The following is a 26012-nucleotide window of genomic DNA, read 5'->3' on the forward strand; positions in this document are numbered from 1 at the left end:
TTTCTGCTTCCAGATTCCCGTTTCACTCTCTCTCTGTTTATCTCTTTTTTTTCCCCTCACTCTCACCACTACTCTTGATCACTTTCATTTACCACTTCAACAAACGTGAACTCTTTTACATCTTCTCCTTTTTTTACGTTCACACCCTATTCACACACATTTGTCTTGGTTGGCACTACATTTTGTTCTCTGACCCCCCACTCACCCTAATGATTTACTTAGTTTACTACTTTGTTGCAGGTTTCCCGTTTGCACCGTTTTTGACCGTCTCGATACACACGCATCTTTCGATGCTTTTCACTAGGCTTTTACCTTCCACTTTTGATTGGTCGTTTATCTATCTCTGACGCTACTAATATAGACACACCTGTAACCTACTGACCTGCTCTTGTAGACTCCGATTCATTTAATTGGTTCTACCGTCTCTCGACGTATTTACCCGCTCCCTATACGTCCGCAGGTATACCCTCTAGATACACCTTGTCATTGGCCATTTCGGCTTTCTGACACTTTGATTCGTGGCGATAAGCACGTGACATAGTTTAAATATCACTTACGTCACGCAGTAGATTTACCTGCTAAAAAACGCCTACAGCTCACGAACACAGAGTTACGATCGAATCTAAAGCTCGTATCACGTAAGTGTTTTTGTGTTATATCGTATTTTACCCCGTATCCTATACATGGGTTTTAGCTCGTTTTTCGTTCACATTCCCTGCTTATCTATGCACTTGTGACTTTTGTTACCCGTTTATCAACCTTTTCTATCACATTCACAATTCTGACGGTTTATGTACTCGTTCGTAGACCAACATCCCGCACGTACCTTTAAACTCACCGTGCGCTGACGCACAACGGTTTCCTTTGGTTTCCTTTTTTTCTCACACATCTTTTCTTGTTCTAACTGCACTTTTGAACACCTTCCTTATTTTCATCCTACGATATCCCACATGTAAACTAGATACACGATTCTTTTCACAAAACGGCACCTTATCTTCATCACCAGTATTATCATCCTGTTTTCATTAATCATTTCATCCACGTTGAACATATCTATTCAATTTTCATTTACTGTTGTTCATTATTGATATGTACCATATCGACTAAAGCTGCTTCCTTGTATCCTCTAATTTTAGTGCTGCCCCTGACGAAGGGCCACACTGGCCCGAAATGCATTGGGCTACATGGGCTACATCGAGTTATGACATTTAATACACTCGTCGTGATATGGAAATACTATGAAAACCTCGTCCTCTAAAGGACTCATTGAATGGATTTACTTGAATAAAAATTTCTTTGAATTACAGAACTTATCCTCGCTTGATTAATTTCTCCGTCGGAGTGCAATTCGAGTGACACGCTCTTGGCTAGAACGTGCTTTCTACTGTTGGTTCCAGTGTCCCACACAGCATGTCTGTGTTGACTTACATCAAGCATCTTTGGGGGATTGGTAGCGGGGTGTGTGGCAGTGTGTTGCTTGTCGGAGACGTGGATGCTAATGTGGATGGACCAATGATGGATGCTGGTGTGGTTCTCATCCAGCCAGAAGTTCCTGGCCCACAGCCACATGTATCCTGTGGATGTGAGGGCGTGCGTGAAGATGGACGTGTTGATGGCTTTGCGGAATTGTGGATGTAGGCCTGGAGATCTGTAGATGAGTGTTACTCTGAGGGTTTGCAGGGGGTTTGTGCCAAACCGGATTTGTGACCCTGAATGCGTACTTGGGAATAGATATCAATTCATCCTCCGGGAGTGTTAGTGCCGTCCCTGCGGGTGCTCTTGTATCCGTCTGAGATGGCAATGAAGAAGTTGTGTGCTGAGGATGCTTTTCTCCAGGTCACTGTCATGAAGGTGATGTGGGGCCTGTTGTGTTGAGGAGGTAACAGAGTCCAATGGCATGCTGTTGGACGGAGCCGGTGTGGAGTAGGAGGGACATGACCTGGTTGGTGTGACAGGGCCTGGAATGCGGGGCAGTGCTGTGTAGGCAGTTGGAGTTGCACACTCAGCATGCAAAGGTGTCGTGTGTGCGCTTAGGGTATGCCTGAGAGCAGGCGGTTGATTTTCGGTTGGACATTGCTTGGAGGGCGGCTGCAACATGAGACTGTTGTGTGATGTGGGTCATGCAAGGATATGAGGGTCGTGCAATGTGCACGTTGCATGCGCTGACGGTCCTGCCTTTGACACCGCGTGGCCGCAACAGTGGCTAAGACAAGCTGATGATAGCCTAATGAATGGGTGGAGGGAGGAAGGGAAGAGCATCTTGGAGGCATGTGGGTTGCAGAATCCAGAAACTTGGTGGGCCCTTGCCGCAGGGGCCGCAGAAGCAGGCGGCATGTACTGGAAACTAGGCCGAAAGTAGCACACAAAGACAAGGATGTCAGAAAGGACAACTGCAACAGGCGTACGTAAAGGAAGGAGTGTCAGGTTACTCATGGCTCACCCAGAGAAAATGGATGAACAATCACCAAAGATGACTGACACAGGATCAGGAAACAGAAGGCCGAGCTGCGCACAGGAGACACACCCTCAGCAGGCGTTGACGGCCCATTGGGGGTGGCAACCTGCCCAACTACATACACAACCATAGACTTCATGCACAATAGAGATAATTAGCCATGAAGAACTGCATGCATGTTGCCGAACTACACATACACTCATATGCACAATCTTTGACAACTATGCCAGAGATGACACATGCAAAGTGGCAAGAGACTTGCATTGACAGAGATGAGGCACTTTGGAGGGTGAGGAACACCTTTATTACTCAAACTCACACTAAGGGAAATGCATCAATATGAACAGACTCACAGGTCATTTGACTGAGCATGTGGAACCTACATGAGGGAAGTTTTACACACATTGATGCCTTCATCAGAATCCAAAATCTATTACAGATGACTGTCACGAAGGGTGACTATCAATTCATGGGAGTCATGCTACATGTTATGTGCCCCATGGTGAGTCGACTTTTATGCATGGTAACACAACATGCACAGAAGCAGTCCCCACACATTCCAAACACGTACCACCCCCAAAATGCCTTGCTGCAATCCTAACCCAAAATGACATTTCCCCATGTCCGTGCATGGAACGCTGATTCAGCACACGTTGCAATACTCATGAGGAATAGCAGGAGGACAACGATGACACGAGCAGACAACATGCGCAAGAACCTGGGAATGACAGACACACAAGAAGTCAGCTAAAAGATTTTTCTCCGCATACATGGTCATTTACTAAACATGAACAATGTTGTCCCCATGCTAATTTAAAAGAAAGTGTCTCTGCTAAAATGTGTGGAATGACATCATCACTCGAGTGACACATCAGAACACACATCTAAGTCACTTAGCATACAGTCAGCTGGACACACACATTGCAACACATGCCACCCAAGGCTACAAGCGTGCACACTCAGACCCAGTGACTCGCCATTATGAGAAGAAGTTGTGTATGAGCTGACTCCGGATATCCTCCTCCTCTTCCTCCTCACTTGCCTCGTGACCAAGCCCTTCATCCTCCACGGGTGGATGTTCCTGCTCATCCTGCTCCAGGATGAGTGGCACTGCCTTCTCCACTGCCATGTTGTGCAGCATGCAGGACACGAGGAAGATTTTGCAGACCTTCGCCGGTGCATATGGGAGGGACCCGCCTGTCTTGTGAAGGCACCGGAATCGGCTCTTCAGGAGGCCAAACGTCCTCTCAATCACTCGCCTGGTCTGCCTGTGTGCATTGTTGTACCGGTGATCTGCAGCTGATCTTGGGTTGCGGAGAGGTGTCATCAGCCATGCCATGTTGGGATAGCTAGAGTCCCCTACATGGAAACATCATGTAAATAAGTGGGTCAGGAGATGCCGTAAGAGCCAAAGATACCGCAACACACAGGACAAACAGAGTATACCCACCAACAAGACATGCTCATTCGTTGTGCAGCCGCAGCATCATTTGTGGCACCCTGCTACACCTCATGATGTAGGCAACGTGTGCTGACCCTGGAAAACATGCACAGACATGGGAAATCAGCATGTTAGCAAGACACACCACAAGGGCATTTATAGAGTGGTGATGTTTACGTTTGCAATAGGCTACCTCCTGTGCCTGTGGTGGTACCAAAGCCACATGTGTCCCATCAATGGACCCAATGACATGGGGCATCCCTCCCAGGGCATAGAAATCACCCTTGACACCTGTCAACTCCTCAGGAGTAGGAAAATGGATGAATTCATCAAGGTGCTCCAACATGGCTGCCAATGTCAGAACGTGTGTACGGTCCGTATCACTATAGTAGTGGTGCCATAGGAGTACGCGTGGTGCGGGCCGTACACACACTCTCAGAGCGTGTGTACGGTCCGTATCACTATAGTAGTGGTGCCGTAGGAGTACGCGTGGTACGGGCCGTACACACGCTAGTGGTGCCGTAGGAGTACGCGTGGTACGGGCTGTACACACGCTCTCAGAGCGTGTGTATGGCCCTTTTCAGTATAGTAGTGGTGCCGTAGGAGTACGCGTGGTACGGGCTGTACACACGCTCTCAGAGCATGTGTACGGTCCGTACCACGCGTACTCTCACGGCATCACTACTATAGTGATACGGGCCATACACACGCTCTCAGAGCGTGTGTACGGCCCGTATCACTATAGTAGTGGTGCCGTAGGAGTACGCGTGGTACGGGCCGTACACACGCTCTCAGAGCGTGTGTATTGTCTGTACCACGCGTACTCCTACGGCACCACTACTATAGTGATACGCACTGTACCCACGCTATGGATGTGTGAGTATGGTGCGTATAACTATTGTAGTGGTGCCGTACGTGTACGGGTATGTGTGAAACGCACCGTACATGTTTTTTGGAATCAAAAATTACATAGGGGACAAGTATTAGGCCCAAAATGCATGCTGGTTGTCATGGATACAGAGATTTCAGTTGCAATGTGGCCATCATGTGGGCTTGAAAAGTCAGTTGGCCCAAAAATTACAATGTTGCAAACTGGTGTTTGCCTTGCAATGATGCTCAAAATTTGAACTATGCTAATTCGTGTCATTGGTGTATGTTTAAAGGGATTGGAGGAAACGTAGGATGCAAATGAGTCTGACCAATCACTCTGTACTCCTGTAAATGATAGCCCCGAGCAAGATAGATATAAGTCAGTCAGAACCCATGAGAGGGCACTTGCCTGCACAACTTTCCTGTCGACCACACTGCTGCTGTCTGTGCTTCCTCTGGCACCATGTTGCGTACTGTGGAGAGGGCCCAGCCATTCACACTTGAGGAGAATGAGGCATTGCTGAATGTCTTCCTCCCACAGTACCCCAAGCTGTATGGGAGACCAGGGGTGCAGGTGAGTGCTGACTCCACTACCTTTGACTGTGCACCTTTTTTGTGACTGTCACTTCTGGCATTGTGTCCAGGTGTGACAGACATGCAATGTTGTTTAGAGTGGGTCCCAGGGGGGGGGGAGGCTTATGTCTCTCATGCAGAGCATGATGTAGTTCCTGTGTGCACTCCTCACTTGCATTGTGCTTACTGTGACATTCACTGCATAGTGCATGACACATTCAGCCTGGCAAATCCTTGGTGGCTTTTTTTGGCTATTGTCCTGAGGTGATTCAGTGGTCCCCCCGGTGTGACAGGTGACTGTACCCACAGATGTGTATGAGTTGAGTGGACCTGTGGTGAGAGTGTCCAAGTGATGTGTACGCCCTCCTGGAAATTGATGTGTGTGAATGTTCCTTGTCATGTGGGTGAGTGTCTATGTGAAGTGTTGCACCACAGCTGCATGGAGGAGGCAACAGCTCTACCCATCTGATGTGAGAAGTAAGCCGTGCTGTGTGTCTGACTTGCTGAGCTAGCCCGACACCTGTGACACCCCACAGGCAAGTGGCACATGTGCAGAGTGAGGTTTGTATCTGCTGTTGCCAATGGCAGGTGATTGATCTGTGCCTGTGTGTGTCTGTGTACTCTGCTGAGGTTGCGTCAGTGGCCTGGGGCATGTAACTGCTTTGAGGTGCTGTCCATCAGCCTGGTGTTGCATGTGATGCACAGTGTGTGCCATGATCAGGGAGTGTGTCGCACCCCTCCTGCCACCTGTGTACTTTCAATGCCATGTAGTGCATTGGGGCTTCCACAGAGGCCAATGTCTATATCAGAAAGATGCAATTCCTTGGCAGCATCCTATGCCCTGTTCAACATATCAAAGATGTTCAAATGTGTGTCTCTGTGACATGGAGCAGGTGTAGTGATGTTGTCTCACTTTGTCATCCTCACAGGTAACTGCCTATGAGAAGGGGGGGATCTGGAAGGAGATCGTCAGGGCCGTGAGATCGGCAGGGGGTCGCTGTCGGCACCTAGCCCAAGTCCAAAAACGGTGGAAGGACATCCCGTGCTGGACCCGGCGGATCGCCCAGGTCCAGCTGGGGCTCTCACCTCCACGCCCCCACGAAGGGTGCCGATGCCTGACCACCCACATGATGCGTGTCCTGGCGGTGGTCTTCCCTGACCTGGATAGGCAGTTACAGGAGAGACAGCAGCAAGGAGGGGGTAGGTACATGTCTGTTTGTTGTGTTGTGTGTCCCCAGCTTTTGGAAGTGCTCTGTAGCCTGGACACACTGCCAGGGTTTATATGTGCAGTGCATATTCTGTTCCCCAAAGACAACCGGTGCTCTTATTCATCCCTTCCCCTCATTGACATGTGTCCCCTGGTCTGTGTGTAATCACAATTGCACATGGTCATCTAGGCTGCCAGTTAATCCAAGTGCACATTGCTTTCTGCATCATGTGGGAGGGTGGTCTGTGACATGTGTTGGTACCTTGCCTGTGCCCTGTCCTGTTCACTCTGTTGGGGGTCCATATTTGTTGGCACTGATGATAAGTCTCAACATAGGAGTGTGAGGTTTCAAATGAACACACTTGCAGCATGCATGACCAATGTTGTGGCCTCAGACATGATGTGCATGAGTGGGAGATATGCATAGTGCCAGGACGGTTCCTCATGTTACAGTCAGATCATTCCAGGAACAAGGAGCAGTGTGCCCACTACAGTCCCCTGAGACACCCTTGCCTCGTAATCATGTGTGTTATTCAACACTGTGCCAATTCTCAGTGTGTTCAACATAGGTTTGCCTCTGTGGCATTGTTCCCTGGCCTCATTTGTATTTATCCAAAGTGTGCTACATGTGTCCACTGGACAGGGAGACCCCATTTGGCTTGTGCATACTCACACTGGGCAGTGCCTGTGTGTCTATTCACAACTATCTGTTGATGGTTGTTTGTCACAAATATGTGTTGCCAGCCTCACAAGGTGATGTGGAGTACATTTGGGAATTCTTGCAGCACATTTTTGTAAACCCTGATTAAGAGGTGTCACTTCTTGATCTGTCTCAATCACATTGTCTCAGGTATGGAGGATTTGTGTGGGCGAGGCCTACATGGCCAAACCTTATGTCTCCTTGCTAGGTCTGACCTGTGTGTGATAATTGGCTGGACAGAGACTCAACGTGCAGTGATCAAGTGATGTTGTACAGGGTTTAATGTTAGTGCTTTGCAGCATGTGTCAATTGTTTAAATACATGATTCCTGCTCATACATGTTTTGCACCAGTGTGTGGTCCAGATGCTACGTAGTTTGGTCTTTGTGTGCTGACATCTGTGTGGACATTCTGGCTTGCCATGAGGGTGTCTCCTCAGTGCAGGTATGCCTTTTTACAACACAATTGCAGGCACATTAGCTTATGCATTGTCCTGGGTTTGGACATGTGTGCCACTCCACATGACAGGTAGTGGGTCAGATGTGTTGCCAACTGTGTCATCAGGTAACGGATGGCCATGTGACAACTGACATGATTCAAGTTGTTAGTCAAAAGGTATTGTACCTTGGCACTCACAACACTTGTCAACAGGTCTTCATGTTTTAAATGCTTTAGTTTGATGTTTTGTTGTTAAGAACAATAATGTGCCTGCATGACAGATGTCTCCCAAAGAAGTGCACAACAAATCACCTTTACACTTTCAGGGAACACGCTGGCACATTTTAAAAGAAGGCACTGTTCTAATGAGACTGTTTTTCAGATTATACATATACATGTTCCCCCAGTGGTGTGGAATTTGGGTAAGTCCTTGGTTGTCGGTGATACCAACTTACGAGTGTCAAGTCATCAAGACCTCCGTGGGCCCATGTATATGTACTTTCTGCAACACCATTTCTTTCTAACAGTGGCTTCTTTAAAGAAAGCTGCCAGCTTCTTCAATGACTGGGTAAATGTAGTTTTGTGTGCACCTCCTTGGGAGCCATCTTTTATGAAGGCACATGTGTGTTCTGTTCACAAAATGGCACATTCCCACATTCTGACCATGTCGATTGTGTAAAGTATTGTGATTCCCAAGGGACCAACATTTTTTCGTTTTGTGTTCCAAAGTACTTACAGGTCTCTGAGTGTGGGGACACCTTTGGTATTGAGGTGTGTTAGTTTGCCTTGGGTGCATCACTACTGTTTCTTTCAGGGTAAACAAGAGGTGGCAGGACTTCATTGTATTGCTGTGCTCACCTGTTCCCAGACACTAGCTTCTCAGTGTATTTCTCATTCAAGTTTTGGGCTGGTGTGTCCTATTTTTCCTTGTGTCCAAGTGGCATGGTGGGTCTACCAACTGGGGAGTACAGGGCTTACATATGTGCGGAGTAATCTAGCTGTTACTCATGATGCATTGCCTGATATGCATTGTGACCTATTGGTTTTGTACTCATGTGTCAGATGTATACAGGTGACTGATGTTTTTCTGTATCTTCACCTTGCCCACAGCATCATCAGTGGAAACCGAGGGAGACAACTGCACGGACCTGGAGGAGGGACCCAGCACCAGTGCCACCAGTGCTGGCGAGTCCGCGGGAGCCAGTGGTACGGAGGGCGAGGGGAGTCAGTCGAAGGACCTGTCTGGTGGCGATTCCAACTACGACGCAGACGGGTCAGAGGCTGACCTCATCGAGGGGGCGGAGGCTGCTACAACACCTGGCAGCAGCCCAACATCTGTCCCCGCCTCCTCCATTCCCATCACCGCCCTCCCAGTTGCTCCGGTCCCTTCTGTCCGTGCAGGGCCCAACCATGTCTCCTTCGGGACAGGCACCGCACCCCCTGCCCCTGTCACCCCTGCTGCCCTCAGTGCAGAGTCTGTGGACATACTGCAGCAGTTACAGGTTGGGCAGGCATCGGTGCTGACTGTCCTCCATGGCCACACCACACTGCTGACACAGATGGTGTCGTTCATGGAGGGCACGTCAGCAACGATGTCTGAACAACGCAGGTTTCTGCGGTCCATGGACTCTTCCCTGACGGCAGCAGTGACTCTCCTGCAGCTCTTCGTCCCCCCTACCCCAGACCCATCCACACTTCCCTCTCCCATACCTGTCCCATGCACACCCAGACATTCCCAAGCACGCACCCCACCAGACACAGGCAGCACACCACCAAGTAAGGGCAAGCGCACATCTCCTGGCACGCACACTCAGGGGGATGTAGGCCCACCCATTGGGTCTGGGGCATAAAGACATACACGCAGCCACAGTCTGAGTCCGCAGGTCTCACAACCCAGTCCCTCCAAAAGCACTCCCCTTGGCTCCCCTGCCAAACTGACACCCAAAGAGGTCGACATGGGTGAGCTGGCCCTCACCCCCACTGTGACACCACCCCGCAAGCGGGCGAGGAAGTCCCCGGGCAGGGTAGTTGAGTCCCCCCCTGTCCACCCTCTCACCCAAGAGCGCTGCACCCCATCCCTCGGCCACCCCCCCCTCCATTGGCCCTGGGGTTTCTTCCGGTGCAGGGGTTACTCTGGACGCCCTGGCAGCAGTGTGCAGCGCCGAGCTCACCTCCACCTTTGGCGCTGCCCCACCCCCTGTGGTGGAGATGTCCACCCCTGCACCCACCACACCTACCCTACCCTTCCCCCGCCTGTCCCTGCGGTGCCTGGTCCTTCCCCACATGATCCCCCCCCCCCCCACGGTCGACGAACCTGAGGGTTCCAGTGTGCAGGCAAGCTAGGGGAGACGCGTGCCCATGTGTCCCCCCAAGGACTTCTATTATGGACTGGCCATTGGCCTTTGTATATAGTGTGATTTCATAATTTGTTTTTTATGCTGAATAAAGCATTTTATTTTTACTTTGAACACTATTGCATTTCAGGTATTGATGTTGGTGCTGAGGCTCCAGGAGTTGGTGTTGTGGTAATGTGTTATGGTTCTGAGAAATGTTGTAGTCTGATGGTCATGAGGTGGGCCATGGTATCTGCGTGTCATCACAAGGTCTCTGCATAGAATCATTGGTAGTGTGTGTTATTTTGATTTTGAGACATTGACCCAAGGAGTGTTCCTTCCTCTGTGGCACCTGACATCTTCCCTGCAAAGAGTTGCACAATTGTTGTGCTGACCTGTGTCTACATTTCAATCAATCAATCAATCATAGGCATTTGTATAGCGCACTGCTCACCCGGAGGGTCTCAAGGCGCTGGGGGGGGGGGGGGAACGCTACTGGGGGGACGGTGGCGAGAGCAAAGCTGGCGGAGCGGAGCTGGCGGGTGGGCTTGTGGAAGGTCAGGCGGCTGTTGAGGAACTTGGGGCCCAGGTCGTGGAGGGCCTTGTGTGCGTGAGTGAGGAGTCGGAACGTGATTCTTTTGTTGACGGGGAGCCAGTGCAGGTCTCTCAGGTGTCCGGAGATGTGGCTGTGTCGGGGGATGTCCAGGATGAGTCGTGCTGAGGCGTTCTGGATCCGTTGGAGTTTCTTCTGGAGTTTGGCAGCGGTGCCGGCGTAGAGGGCGTTCCCGTAGTCCAGCTGACTGGTGACGAGGGCCTGGGTGACCGTCTTCCTGGTCTCGGTGGGGATCCACCGGAAGATCTTTCGAAGCATGCGCAGGGTGTTGAAGCATGAAGACGAGACGGCGTTGACTTGTCTGGTCATCGAGAGGGAGGAGTCCAGGATGAAGCCTAGGTTGCGTGCGTGGTCCGTTGGCTTTGGGGTGGCTCCCAGGGCGGGGGGCCACCAGGAGTCGTTCCAGGCGGAGGGTGATGATCCCAGGATGAGGACCTCCGTCTTGTCTGAGTTCAGTTTCAGGCGGCTGTTCTTCATCCATTCGGCGACGTCTTTCATCCCTTCGTGTAGGCTGGCTCTGGCGGCGTCCGGGTCGCTGGTGAGGGAGAGGATCAGCTGGGTGTCGTCGGCGTAGGTGATGATCTTGAGGTTGTGTTGACGTGCGATGGTTGCGAGGGGGCTCATGTAGACTTTGAAGAGGGTGGGGCTGAGCGATGACCCTTGTGGAACGCCGCAGATGACTTCGGTGGCCGCTGACCGGAACGGGGGGAGGCGGACTCTCTGAGTTCTTCCGGCGAGGAATGAGGTGATCCACTCCAGGACCTTCTCCTGGATGCCGGTGTTGTTCAGGCGCTGTACCAGGGTGCGGTGGCAGACAGTGTCGAACGCTGCGGAGAGGTCCAGGAGGATGAGGGCCGCAGTTTCCCCGTTGTCCATTAGGGATCTGATGTCGTCTGTGGCTGCGATGAGGGCGGTCTCCGTGCTGTGGTTGGCTCGGAAGCCGGATTTCGAGTGGTCGAGGGATCCGTTGGTCTCGAGGAAGGCAGCTAGCTGTCTGTTGACGGTCTTCTCGATGACTTTGGCAGGAAACGGGAGGAGCGAGATGGGGTGGTAGTTCTTGAGGTCGGAGGAGTCTGCAGTTGGTTTCTTCAGCAGGGCACTGATCTCGGCGTATTTCCAGCACTCCGGGAAGGTGGCGGTGTTGAAGGAGGCGTTGATGATGTCGCGGAGGTGGGGTGCGATGATGTGGTCGGCCGTGTTGAATATGTGGTGTGGGCAGGGGTCCGTAGGGGATCCGGAGTGGATGGTGTTCATTGTGCGTGTTGTGTCTTCGGTGCTGACTGGGGTCCAGGTGCGGAGGGTGGCGGTGGGGGGCATCGGTTCGGTGGTGGGGTTCGTGGTTGGTGGGCCGAAGCTGTTGTGAATGTTGGCGATCTTGTCGTGGAAGAAGGCTGCGAGGGAGTCGCAGAGGTCTTGCGAGGGAGTGATGTCATTGTTTCCGGCGTCGGGGTTGGAGAGCTCTTTGACGATGCTGAAGAGTTCCTTGCTGTTGTGGGTGTTGTTGTCCAGTCGTTCCTTGAAGGCTGTCTTCTTTGTGGCGCGGATCAGTTGGTGGTGTTTGCGGGTGGCGTGTTTGAGGGCCGTCATGTTGTCTATGCTCTGGTTGGTGCACCAGGTGTTCTCCAGGGAGCGGCAGTTCTTCTTGATGAGCTCGTCGGTGAACCAGGAGGCTTTCTTGCTGCCGCGTCTGCTGGGGGGGTTCTTCTTCAGTGGTGCGAGGGCGTCTGCGCAGTTGGTGATCCACTGTGTGAGGTTGTTGGTGGCTTCGTTGGGGTCCGTTGAGCTGGTGGGGGGGTTCTGGCTGAGGAAGGTGGTGAGCTGGTCGCCGGTGATCTTGTTCCAGCTCCTGCGGGGGGCTTGTTGAGGGTGGTGGTGGGTCGTCGTTTTACTGAAGCTGAAGTGGACGCAGCTGTGGTCAGTCCACTGGAGATTGGTGGAGTGTGAAGGTGACGTATTTGCTGGATGAGAAGACTGGGTCAAGCGTGTGGCCGGCGTAGTGGGTGGGGGTGGTTACCAGTTGCTTGAGTCCGAGGTTGTCCAGGTTGTCCAGCAGAGCAGTGGTGTTGCGGTCCTTGTTGTCCTCCAGGTGGAAGTTGAGGTCCCCCAGGAGGATGTAGTCGGTGGAATTGATGGCTTGCGCGCTGACGAAGTCTGTGATGTCTTCGCTGAACCGTGTGTGTGGTCCCGGTGGTCTGTAGACGAGGGTGCCTCTGAGCGTGGTCTTGGGGTCGGTGTGTATCTGGAAGTGGAGGTGTTCGGCGGAGGTGAAGGTGTCATCGGAGTTGGTCGTGATGCGGATGGTGTTCTTGTGGATGATGGCAATGCCTCCTCCTGTCTGGTTGACGCGGTCCTTCCTGGTGATTTTGTAGCCTTCCGGGACGGCGATGGCGACGTCGGGCGCTGAGGAGGCGTTCATCCAGGTTTCCGTCAGGAAGGCGATGTCTGGTGCTGTCGAGTCGAGGAGGTTCCAGAGTTCGACGGCATGCCTGTGAACGGAGCGGGTGTTGAGCAGGATGCACATCAGGTGTTTATTGCTGGGGCTCGGTTTAGCAGGTGCGGTGTTGGGTCGGAGGCCGGTGAAGTGGCAGGTCAGGCAGGTGAAGGGTCCGTGGGTGCGTCTCGGGGTGGCTCGGTAGCAGGCGGTGTTTTGGCCGGCGTTGAGTGCGTGGAGGGTTTTGGCGTCGTAGATGTGCAGGGTGTGCTGGCGAGGGCGAGGACCAGGGTGTCTGGCGCTGGGCGCGGTCCAGGCGCGGACGGGCGCAGACGGGCTTACCTTTGGCTCACCTTCGGCGCTCAATCGGCGCTCCCGCTGCGCGCGTCTGCTGCGCGGTCGCTCTGGGGGCGTCATAAGTAAGGAGCCGGGAGGGAGGAGCAGCTGGGTGGCGGGAGCAGGGCGGCGAATGGAATCACAGGGGGGCGGGGCCGCAGGGAGGCAGCGGCAGGAAATTCCAAGAAGCAGCGGGCAGCGGGAAATTGCGAGGAGCAGCGGTAAATTCCCAGGAGCAGCGGGCAGCGAGCGAAGGAATCTGCAGGCAGGAGGCGGCAAAGGCAGGCAGGAGCGGCAGCAGTGAGTGGGGCGACCAAGCCCTGTGGAGGGCTGAGCGGATTGTTGGTGACGGATCCCTTCAACTATGGCCATGCCTGCTCAGCAATGTCTCCGGCTGCATCGTCTGTGCCATCTTTGCTAGTCACTGTACTTGTGTATTGAGTATGTTGAAATGCCTTCATGAAGAAATTCTCCCTTTTCAGCACTATGCATGTGTGTACTCCCGGCCTAGCACACATATGGTACTTGTTCTGCAGGGTATTTGGGCACCTGACTCACAATTGCGGGCATTGTATCTGTGGGAACTCCACCCTATTCCTTCCATGAGAGACAACATCTTGGTGGGTGGCCCAGCACCTGTACATTCCTCTCAGCCCTGGGATGTGCGTGACAGTGTGTGTTCCCTTTGGCTCTCTCAGTTTAGTAGGCAGTGACATGACTATACAGTCTTGTGGCATGATCTCAGTGTGTGTATTGTGCTGCATCCGCCAGGAGTGGGTATGCATGTGTTATTTGTCCTCACACCCACATGTGGTGTGTCATGCAGTGGGGGAAAGACATCCATCCTCCTGGGAGTGGGACACTGCTGTCAGTGATGTGTTGTTATGGCACTATCATCATTGTCCAAAGTTAGGGATGCGTACATACACCCATGTAGTTGTGGTCATCTAATAATGATGTACACCCCCCCATGTCTCTGTCCACTGCTGGTAGTGATATGCACCAACCACCATGTCTCTGTCCACTGCTGGGAGTCCTCTGCACCCACCCCTCACATGTCTGTCCACTGCTGGGAGTGATATGCACCCACCCCCATGTCTCTGTCCACTGCTGGGAGTCCTCTGCACCCACCACTCATATTGCAGGCCACTGCTGGGAGTCATATACACCCACCCCTCACATGTCTGTCCACTGCTGGTAGTGATATGCACCCACCCCCATGTCTCTGTCCACTGCTGGGTGTCCTCTGCACCCACACACATATGTGTGTCCACTGCTGGGAGTCATATACACCCACCCCTCACATGTCTGTACACTGCTGGGAGTGATATGCACCCATCCCTCATATTGCAGGCCAATGCTGGTAGTCATTTACACCCACCCCTCACATGTCTGTCCACTGCTGGTAGTGATATGCACCCACCCCCATGTCTCTGTCCACTGCTGGATGTCCTCTGCACCCACACACATATGTGTGTCCACTGCTGGGAGTCATATACACCCACCCCTCACATGTCTGTCCACTGCTGGGAGTGATATGCACCCACCCCCATGTCTCTGTCCACTGGTGGTAGTGATATGCACCCTCCCCCATGTCTCTGTCCACTGCTGGTAGGGATATGCACCCACCCCCATGTCTCTGTCCACTGCTGGGAGTCCTCTGCACCCACACACATATGTCTATCCACTACTGGGAGTCCTCTGCAGCCACCCCTCACATGTCTGTCCACTGCCGGAGTTGATATGCACCCACCCCCATGTCTCTGTCCACTGCTGGTAGTGATATGCACCACCCCCATGTCTCTGTCCACTGCTGGGTGTCCTCTGCACCCACACACATATGTGTGTCCACTGCTGGGAGTCATATACACCCACCCCTCACATGTCTGTCCACTGCTGGTAGTGATATGCACCCACTCCCATGTCTCTGTCCACTGCTGGGTGTCCTCTGCACCCACCCCTCACATGTCTGTCCACTGCCGGAGTTGATATGCACCCACCCCCATGTCTCTGTCCACTGCTGGTAGTGATATGCACCACCCCCATGTCTCTGTCCACTGCTGGGTGTCCTCTGCACCCACACACATATGTGTGTCCACTGCTGGGAGTCATATACACCCACCCCTCACATGTCTGTACACTGCTGGGAGTGATATGCACCCATCCCTCATATTGCAGGCCAATGCTGGTAGTCATTTACACCCACCCCTCACATGTCTGTCCACTGCTGGTAGTGATATGCACCCACCCCCATGTCTCTGTCCACTGCTGGATGTCCTCTGCACCCACACACATATGTGTGTCCACTGCTGGGAGTCATATACACCCACCCCTCACATGTCTGTCCACTGCTGGGAGTGATATGCACCCACCCCCATGTCTCTGTCCACTGGTGGTAGTGATATGCACCCTCCCCCATGTCTCTGTCCACTGCTGGTAGGGATATGCACCCACCCCCATGTCTCTGTCCACTGCTGGGAGTCCTCTGCACCCACACACATATGTCTATCCACTACTGGGAGTCCTCTGCAGCCACCCCTCACATGTCTGTCCACTGCCGGAGTTGATATGCACCCACCCCCATGTCTCTGTCCACTGCTGGTAGTGATATGCACCACCCCCATGTCTCTGTCCACTGCTGGGTGTCCTCTGCACCCACACACATATGTGTGTCCACTGCTGGGAGTCATATACACCCACCCCTCACATGTCTGTCCACTGCTGGTAGTGATATGCACCCACTCCCATGTCTCTGTCCACTGCTGGGTGTCCTCTGCACCCACACACATATGTGTGTCCACTGCTGGGAGTCATATACACCCACCCCTCACATGTCTGTCCACTGCTGGGAGTGATATGCACCCACCCCCATGTCTCTGTCCACTGGTGGTAGTGATATGCACCCGCCCCCATGTCTCTGTCCACTGCTGGTAGGGATATGCACCCGACCCCATGTCTCTGTCCACTGCTGAGAGTCCTCTGCACCCACACACATATGTCTATCCACTACTGGGAGTCCTCTGCAGCCACCCCTCACATGTCTGTCCACTGCCGGAGTTGATATGCACCCACCCCCATGTCTCTGTCCACTGCTGGGAGTCCTCTGCACCCACACACATATGTCTGTCCACTGCTGGGAGTCCTCTGCAGCCACCCCTCACATGTCTGTCTACTGCTGGTGTTGATATGCACCCACCCCCATGTCTCTGTCCACTGCTGGGAGTCCTCTGCACCCACCCCCATGTCTGTCCACTGCTGGGAGTGATATGCACCCACCCCCATGTCTCTGTCCACTGCTGGTAGTGATTTACACCCACCCCTCACATGTCTGTCCACTGCTGGTAGTGATATGCACCCACCCCCATGTCTCTGTCCACTGCTGGGAGTAGTCTGCACCCACACACATATGTCTGTCCACTGCTGGGAGTCATATACACCCACCCCTCACATGTCTGTCCACTGCTGGGAGTGATATGCACCCACCCCTCATATTGCAGGCCACTGTTGGTAGTCATTTACACCCACCCCTCACATGTCTGTCCACTGCTGGGAGTGATATGCACCCACCCCCATGTCTCTGTCCACTGCTGGGAGTCCTCTGCACCCACCCCTCACATGTCTGTCCACTGCTGGGAATCCTATGCAGCCACATACCCACCCACCCACCCCCTTGGTGCAGTACACTGCTGTCCTGGGCCTACACACACACCAATATAAAGGTAATATGCTGTACCAGGCCATAAGCCAACATTTGTGGCGTGTGTACGCCTTGTATCCCAAATGTACTGGTGCCGTAGGGGTACGTGTGATACGGACCGTACCCCCGCATTCATAGGGTGTGTACGGTCCGTACCACGCGTACCCCTACGGCCCCAATCCAATAGTGATACGGCCCGTACCCACGCTATGTATGTGTGGGTGCGGTCCGTATCACTATAGTACTGGTGCCGTAGGAGTACGCGTGGTACGGCCCATACACACGCTCTGAGAGCATGTGTACGGTCCGTACCACGCGTACCCCTACGGCACCACTACAATAGTGATACGGACCGTACACACGCTCGGGGCGAGCGTGTGTACGGTCCGTACCACGCGTACCCCTACGGCACCACTACAATAGTGATACGGACCGTACACACGCTCTCAGAGCGTGTGTACGGGCCGTATCACACGTACCCCTACGGCACCACTACTATAGTGATACGGGCCGTACACACGCTCTGAGAGCGTGTGTACGGTCCGTACCACGCGTACCCCTACGGCACCACTACAATAGTGTTACAACAAACAAATGATGGACGGAATGCTGACAATGCAGACATTCTCCCCCAGTCAAGAGATCTGGGTTAAATCCATCGTTCTTTTGCCCACTACGCCACCCCAGTTTAGATATGGCCATATGCAAATCAGTCTTGACCCTGTGCCTCATGGGAACAGTCCAGCCCGAACTGCCAAGCCATGTCTTCCCTGGACCGGAATCAAGCATCCTAGGACCGGTTTCTGGCTATCAGCCGTCATCAGCCAGGATAGCTTGACTCCAGTGGCGTAGTGAGCACGGGTCCCATGTCTGGGAATACCCATCCCACTTAGGGCGAAAAGCGTTACAACAAACAAATGATGGACGGAATGCTGACAATGCAGACATTCTCCCCCAGTCAAGAGATCTGGGTTAAATCCATCGTTCTTTTGCCCACTACGCCACCCCAGTTTAGATATGGCCATATGCAAATCAGTCTTGACCCTGTGCCTCATGGGAACAGTCCAGCCCGAACTGCCAAGCCATGTCTTCCCTGGACCGGAATCAAGCATCCTAGGACCGGTTTCTGGCTATCAGCCGTCATCAGCCAGGATAGCTTGACTCCAGTGGCGTAGTGAGCACGGGTCCCACGTCTGGGAATACCCATCCCACTTAGGGCGAAAAGCGTTACAACAAACAAATGATGGACGGAATGCTGACAATGCAGACATTCTCCCCCAGTCAAGAGATCTGGGTTAAATCCATCGTTCTTTTGCCCACTACGCCACCCCAGTTTAGATATGGCCATATGCAAATCAGTCTTGACCCTGTGCCTCATGGGAACAGTCCAGCCCGAACTGCCAAGCCATGTCTTCCCTGGACCGGAATCAAGCATCCTAGGACCGGTTTCTGGCTATCAGCCGTCATCAGCCAGGATAGCTTGACTCCAGTGGCGTAGTGAGCACGGGTCCCACGTCTGGGAATACCCATCCCACTTAGGGCGAAAAGCGTTACAACAAACAAATGATGGACGGAATGCTGACAATGCAGACATTCTCCCCCAGTCAAGAGATCTGGGTTAAATCCATCGTTCTTTTGCCCACTACGCCACCCCAGTTTAGATATGGCCATATGCAAATCAGTCTTGACCCTGTGCCTCATGGGAACAGTCCAGCCCGAACTGCCAAGCCATGTCTTCCCTGGACCGGAATCAAGCATCCTAGGACCGATTTCTGGCTATCAGCCGTCATCAGCCAGGATAGCTTGACTCCAGTGCCGTAGTGAGCACGGGTCCCACGTCTGGGAATACCCATCCCACTTAGGGCGAAAAGTCTACAGCACCCCGCATACGTACCTGCTCCCTGCTGACGAGAGGCAATTACCTCGAAACACGTGTCCAGGGATGGCATTTTAAACTTTTTACTCGTGGCATAGGTGTACCCGCCGCTGTCACTACATCCTCCAGAATCCTATGGGGCTATTTGCTAGTATGACGAGCGGTGTGCGACCCACCTCGCATTTTGTATTTAAAGCTCCCTGAGCCATGGGTTGACGAGCCCGGATCCCGCACCCGCGCGCCGTGAGAGATACTATACCTGATAATTTTTTGGCAGTCTACTTGGCACCCCGCATACTTACCTGCTCCCTGCTGACGAGAGGCAATTACCTCGAAACACGTGTCCAGGGATGGCATTTTAACTATATACTCGTGGCATAGGTGTACCCGCCGCTGTCACTACATCCTCCAGAATCCTATGGGGCTATTTGCTAGTATGACGAGCGGTGTGCGACCCACCTCGCATTTTGTATTTAAAGCTCCCTGAGCCATGGGTTGACGAGCCCGGATCCCGCACCCGCGCGCCGTGAGAGGTACTATACCTGATAATTTTTTGGCAGTCTACTTGGCACCCCGCATACTTACCTGCTCCCTGCTGACGAGAGGCAATTACCTCGAAACACGTGTCCAGGGATGGCATTTTAACTATATACTCGTGGCATAGGTGTACCCGCCGCTGTCACTACATCCTCCAGAATCCTATGGGGCTATTTGCTAGTATGACGAGCGGTGTGCGACCCACCTCGCATTTCGTACCCGCGCTATGGATGTGTGAGTACGGTGCGTATCACTATTGTAGTGTTGCCGTAGGGGTACACGTACACGTCCACTTCCGTTGTTGCGGGACGCAGGGATTGGTGGACACGCCCCCTGGAGTGACCAGACCCTGGAGGTAATGTATGTCCTCAATATTGTAGGTTTTAATTTGGGGCGGGGGTATGTTTCCTGCCCTCACCCCCCTTGGCCCCTGGGTGTTGTTCTCACCTTCTGCGGCGTGTGCGTCGGGTTCGGTGCACCAGGTCATAGGCTAAGAGGGCCGGGATGACACGTAGGATGGGGTCCATGGCTGTCCGTCGCGTAACCGGGCTCCGCTTTCGCGTCGGACTCAGTTTTCCGGCTTTTTTTGGCTGCCGTAAAAAAATAGATGTTCGGAGTGAGGTAGGGACGATTCGTACTTGCTGGTCCATAAAACGCTGCCTGACTCCGTACGGACGTCGCGTACGAGCTGTCCAGGATCAGACTCGTAGGTATTTTTTAGCCGTACGGTGTTTTGTACGATTCGTACGGAAATGCTATTTCTGTATGAATCGTACTTGCTGGATTGTACGGTGGATTTCCCGGGTACGAGTCGTACGGAGAATACGCTCCGTACGACGAATCGTACCCGGGTTTTACAGGATTGGAATCAGCACCCATATCTCCCATCTCATATCTTAGATTAAGATGAGATTGAAGTTGTGAGCAGGGTACTGTCATTTATCTCTTGGCATAGAAATTACCTTTTTTTAGAACTATTACACTTAGGAACATTTTTCACAAGTGGGACATAAGGAGGATTTCGAAGAAGCTGTATTACAGTTACTTTCGACTTTGTTACCAAGTAATCACCAGGTAGATGAAGAGATTACTCTATTAAAAATGTAGTTCTAGCAGAAGCTGATGTTCTGTTTAAGAAAAATAAATATTTGTAATTCAATTTATCACTTGGCGAGTCACGAGCCATAAAAAAAACACTAGCAAAGATGAGTGAGGTGATAGTCAAGCCCACCGATAAGGGCAGTTGGATAGCACTTCAAAATAAGAATGACTATCCTGCTTGGATAAAGCATCAGGTATCTAATAATTAATATTGAAGCCCTCTAACTACTGAGCCCACCAACAAAAACATTGGAAAAATCAAACTCCTGACAAATACCGCATTGGGAGAAGGATGGATCATTAAAAATAATAACTGATTTTTAAATAATCCTGACTATTACTCTTTGAGTATCAAAAATCGAATTTCTAACACTATGATGTGGTGGTGATTATTGTTGTGAAATTATCATTGAGGGACATTTTCCCGCTTGTTGACTGGGTGTGTTTGCCACGATTTTATTGAACACTCAATGTGAAAAATTCTGCTTGCATATGTCTATAAATTATAGACCACTCGGAGGTGGTATGCTCCGCAGGGAGCAAATGCTTAGGTAGGAATTGGATGATACAAACTAACCATCACCAAATCCATTGGTTTGGTTCACCTCACAATGTAGTTGACTAGTTTAATTGTGATAATAATGAGCTATGAGGTTAGTGTGAGGTGTCTTTATCATGGGACACAGTTTTATGTTATGGTAACCAGAATTTGGAAATGTATTTGTTTAACCTTAAGTAAGTTCTAACAGACAACACTGTGAATAACACATCTTTGCAAATATCCCCAATATCAGGGTAGTCCAGTGATTATGCATTATTGCAATGTGGCCCTGGGGTTGAGCCCATATATTGGAGTGAGCAGTCTCACAGTTCGACCTCTCTGGCTTCAGGTATTGCGCCCAGGTAGTATTGAAGTTCGAGGTTGGGTTTTATCACATTTCTCCTGTGTGTGATGGACTTTGCTGACAGGAAAGTGCAAAGGGTGTACCTTTTCTTTATGCATTGAGCTTGCATATGCATTGTTGGGTCATGGTTAACCCTGGGCGTAGTTCGCGAAGTAGCGCTACGCGTAGTAACGCGAAGTGTACTTCACACTACGCGAGCTACGCGTAGCACTTCGCGAACTGCGTAGTAGCCTCTTCGGGGATGATTGCACAGTGCCGGATGCTTGTCCGCACTGTGAAATCATTGAAAACGGCATCTCGCACAGTGCGAGCTGTCGTTTTCTGCTGCTTGAGTAGATTTTTACTCGAGCGGCAGCTTTCTCAACGCGGACTGGTAGTTTCTCATCGCGAGCGGTCGCGAGCATACACGACCACTCGCAATGAGAAACCTGACATCCCCGCGTTGAGAATCTCTCCGTGAGATTTATTTTCCACGCTCGCGTTCGGCAACTTGATGTTGCTCATCGCGAACGAGGAAAAAGTCTTGCGGGGATGTCATTTTGCTTGCTCGCGGTCACCAACTTGACGTTGAGGACCGCGAGCAAGCAAAAAATGACCGCAACGCTACGGGTGTTTGCACTGTGCTACGTGCAATTCGCGTAGTGCGAAAGTAGCGCAAACTTCGCAAACTACACGAGTGTAGCGTAGTGCTTTGCCCAGGCTTAGTCATGGTTCCTGATCACACACTCAGGTGTAGTCTTAATTTTAGTGTTCAAGCTCATATCAAAAATATTGTTTTGTTCTCTGGTCTGATTTGTCACTAACAAAGGTGTATCTAGATTGTCTACTACCATAGGATCATATCAATCCAACTCTGCTTTGTTTGGTTTGGTCCTTTTGAACATTCTGTTGGACATTTATCGTGAATAATCAAGGATTGTTTCTATGTGTATCTGTTGTGAGTGAAAAATTGGATAAGCGACACAAGAGTAGTTGTAGCCCATCTCTATGTTCAATGCTCTTAAGGTGCCTTTGTGTTGGTTGAATTGAACAGTAAAATGTTCTTTACTGTTGTCCTAGGATTATACCACTATACCACCCTAGTAAGTGCACCGGGCTTAGAACATTAGGCAGCAATTGGATGTAGGAATCTATCAAGATCTGGAGGCGGGGGATCCTCCCCCCTTTTTTGTGAATTGAAGAGATTAGTATATTATGTGAGATTGGTGATATAATTATTGATCTAATAGAGGGTTTGTTTATTATCTGTATTTAATTTATTGTTATAGGCTGCAGAATATAATGCACAATTGCGATTGTATTATTCGTGTGATCCTGCTATGCTGTGTTTAACCCACAAACTAACAAAATGTGAGTATGCAGAAACAATGTTCTGTTTAAAAGCTGGAATACCTCCCTTTCTTTGTTATGTTGCTAAAAAATAATAGTGATATTTATTTGATATTATAATGATTTGGGTTCTCCACAACTGAGAGTGATCTTTGTGATGTTGGGATCTTTTGGGTACATTGCTTTCATTACCGATTGCAGGTAATAATGCACAGAATACATGATGTAAAACTATTTAGCAGTTTTTATTAGATAATACCAATTGATTGGTATGATTTGTTTAGTCTCATGGTCCTGCGCTGATTAAAATTCGTTGATTGTCTTGATAACATATACACATGATGAATATTCATTTAGCGAGTGTCATGCCAACAATCTGCATTAAGAATGATCTGTAGTATTTGAAGACTGATTTATATTCATAGCCTTTTGTGCACTAGAATGGATAGATTGAATGCCATAATTATGTTTTGAAATGTATACTGTCCCTTCCTGTTTTAGTGAAACTCTTTAGGATAGCAACTAGAATTATTTAAGTAAGAAAAAAAACTTTCATGGTAAGACTATGATGAAACATTTAAGGGAGAGGAGTTGTCCGAACGGCTAGGGCGGTCGACCTGGAATCTGGGGAACTGGGTTCGAGTCTCGGCAATGACACTGAACATCCTGTGATTCTGGGCAAATCCCTTAGGGCCAGATGTAGGTGGCCAAATAGCGAGCGCTAATGCTGAAATTCACTATTTGGCAGCGAGCAATGTAGGTAAGTTGAAACCTACGAGCAAAATAAGGAACCACAAAATTGCGATTCCTTATTTTGCTCTTGCATTTAAGGGAATAGCAAATTGCGATTCCTGAAATGCAATGTAAGTAGCACAAAAGAAAGTGCACTTTAGCCTTAAGGAATCGCTGATTACTACCAACTTGAAGTTGGTGGTAATTAGCGATTTCCTTTAAAAAAGCACTTTTTTGCTTTTTTTTAAATGCCATGTGGCACACATTCATGGCCTTAGGCCATGTATGTGCGCCACATGTGCACACATGCACATTTCAGGGGTGCAACAGGGTGTCCTTTTGGAACCCTGGCACCCTTGAAATTGCTCCCGCAATTTGCAAGTGCCTCTTGGTGACTCACAAATTGCGGGAGCAATTCCTATTCATTCCTATGGGCCTCTTGGCCCATAGGAATGAATGAGAAGGTATTCCTTAATTGCGAATCGCAATTTGCGATTCACAATTAAGGAATATTAAGGAATCACAAAAAATATTGCGATTCCTACCTACATGGCATTTTTCGATTCCTTAATAGCGATTTCCTAAAAATCGCTATTAAGGAATCGCAAACATGCATTTACCTACATCTGGCCCTTAATCTCCCTAACAAACATGAAAGTGTCCTAATGTATCGTAACTTGTGCTATGTAAAGCGCTCTGATACCCGATTCGGGTCAAGTTCGCGCTATATAAAACTCTCGAAAAAAAACCAAACATATTCATATTGGTTGATGGTATAGTTGGACTCATCAGAAATCGAGCTGCAATGTTGAATAACAGTGCTCCCAAAACGAACAAGCATTTACAATGCAATGGTCTCGGCATTGGTAAAGTTAGAGCTATTGGCATTGCTCATGACATTATTTTTGTTTAGGTTTTTTGTTTTTAAAACATTTAAAGAAACGGCATTGTCATGAGCAATGCCAATAGCTCTAACTTTAACAATGCAGAGACCGTTGCATTGTAAATGCTTGTTTTTAGACTGTACACAAACTCCCTGAAGGGGTCTAACACACTGAGCTACCCTACACGTAGTGCAATGTGTAATATGCGAGCGTCTCATGGATTTCCGCAGCAGGCACACGACCCACTGATCTGCCTTACTGAGTAGCCTATGGCGTTCAGCAGCATAGAAGACGGAGATCTGTACAGTAGGCACCTACAACACCCTGCTGGAAGTACTGAAACACGTGGTGTGCATGTGATAGGCTGATCTCATCGGCAGGCTCAGTCCGAGTTTGGAGCGCGAGAGTTACAGCAGATTAGACACAGAAAACGGAAGCAGGCGCCTAACCCGCGGAACTATAGCACCAGCTGATCGTGAACTCGGGTTGCAGTTTGAATAGTTATTTCCTCCTCTCTTTCAAGGGATTACATCGGTGATCCAGTCTGATGGGTCGGACAGCTCTAGTATTAGAAGCCAGAATTGTAAGAGTTCTGAAATGGATATGAAGCTAAATCCCACAACAATGTCAGGGAGTCTCTGACAGGGAGTTAGCCTACATTATTAAAATCGCCCATTGAGACCGTATATGACCCGTGTCACGGCCGTTAAAAGAACATAGGGTTGGTTACAGACAGAGATAAACCTCCTAGAAATGGAGGCTAGAAAATAAAGAGTCCGTCCTTTCGCGCCTACAGTTCTACAGGCTATCTTTGAACCGGTGGCAGATCTGAGGCTTAACTCACCCGCAGCCAGGAAACATGGTATATCCCGCTGATCTATCCACATCCAGAAATAGTGCTAGTTCTCACTGCACATACCTCCCTGTCCCCTCTATCCCGCCTGGAGAGGTGTGAGGATAAACAAACATCACAGGGGAGAGGCCCGCTGCTCCGGCTCCCGGGCCGGGGCCCCCCGCAGCGCTTCTCCTCGCCTCCCATGGCTTTCCCCTACTCATCTTGACTTTATCTCCTGTCGACTGCGGGAGGGGGTGTGGTGGTGGAAGTGGGAGGCCATGAGGCAGCAAGGGGCGTGGCGCATCTGCGTGTGACACAATGACGGGGCACTGGAGCAGGAACCATTTTCGAGGGGGAGGTGTGAGGGGAAGGGCAAGGAAGGGGTGAAGGTACCGAAGATATCGATTTAACCACTGACCGACTTTCTTGTATAAAACGCGCATGCATTAGGAATGTGAAATACAGGTAAATTCTCGTACAGTTAAACAGCTGTGCATAATGAAATCGCCAACGGCTGGAAATCGTGCACTCCTCCTCCAGCTAAATCTTTATCAAGATTCAGTGGACTAGCCGTAGCAGAGCTAAAATTAGCAGGAGTACACGCCCATGGGCTCTGCCCGAGGAAACAATGGGAAGGATTTCTCCTCAGACAGTTATACTGTCTCAGGCGGCAGACACAAGCACTGTATCACACAGACTGTCACCGTCTCTGAAACAGTC

This window comes from Triturus cristatus, chromosome 2_1 (assembly GCF_964204655.1).
Source record: "Triturus cristatus chromosome 2_1, aTriCri1.1, whole genome shotgun sequence".
Classification (NCBI taxonomy): Eukaryota; Metazoa; Chordata; class Amphibia; order Caudata; family Salamandridae; genus Triturus; species Triturus cristatus.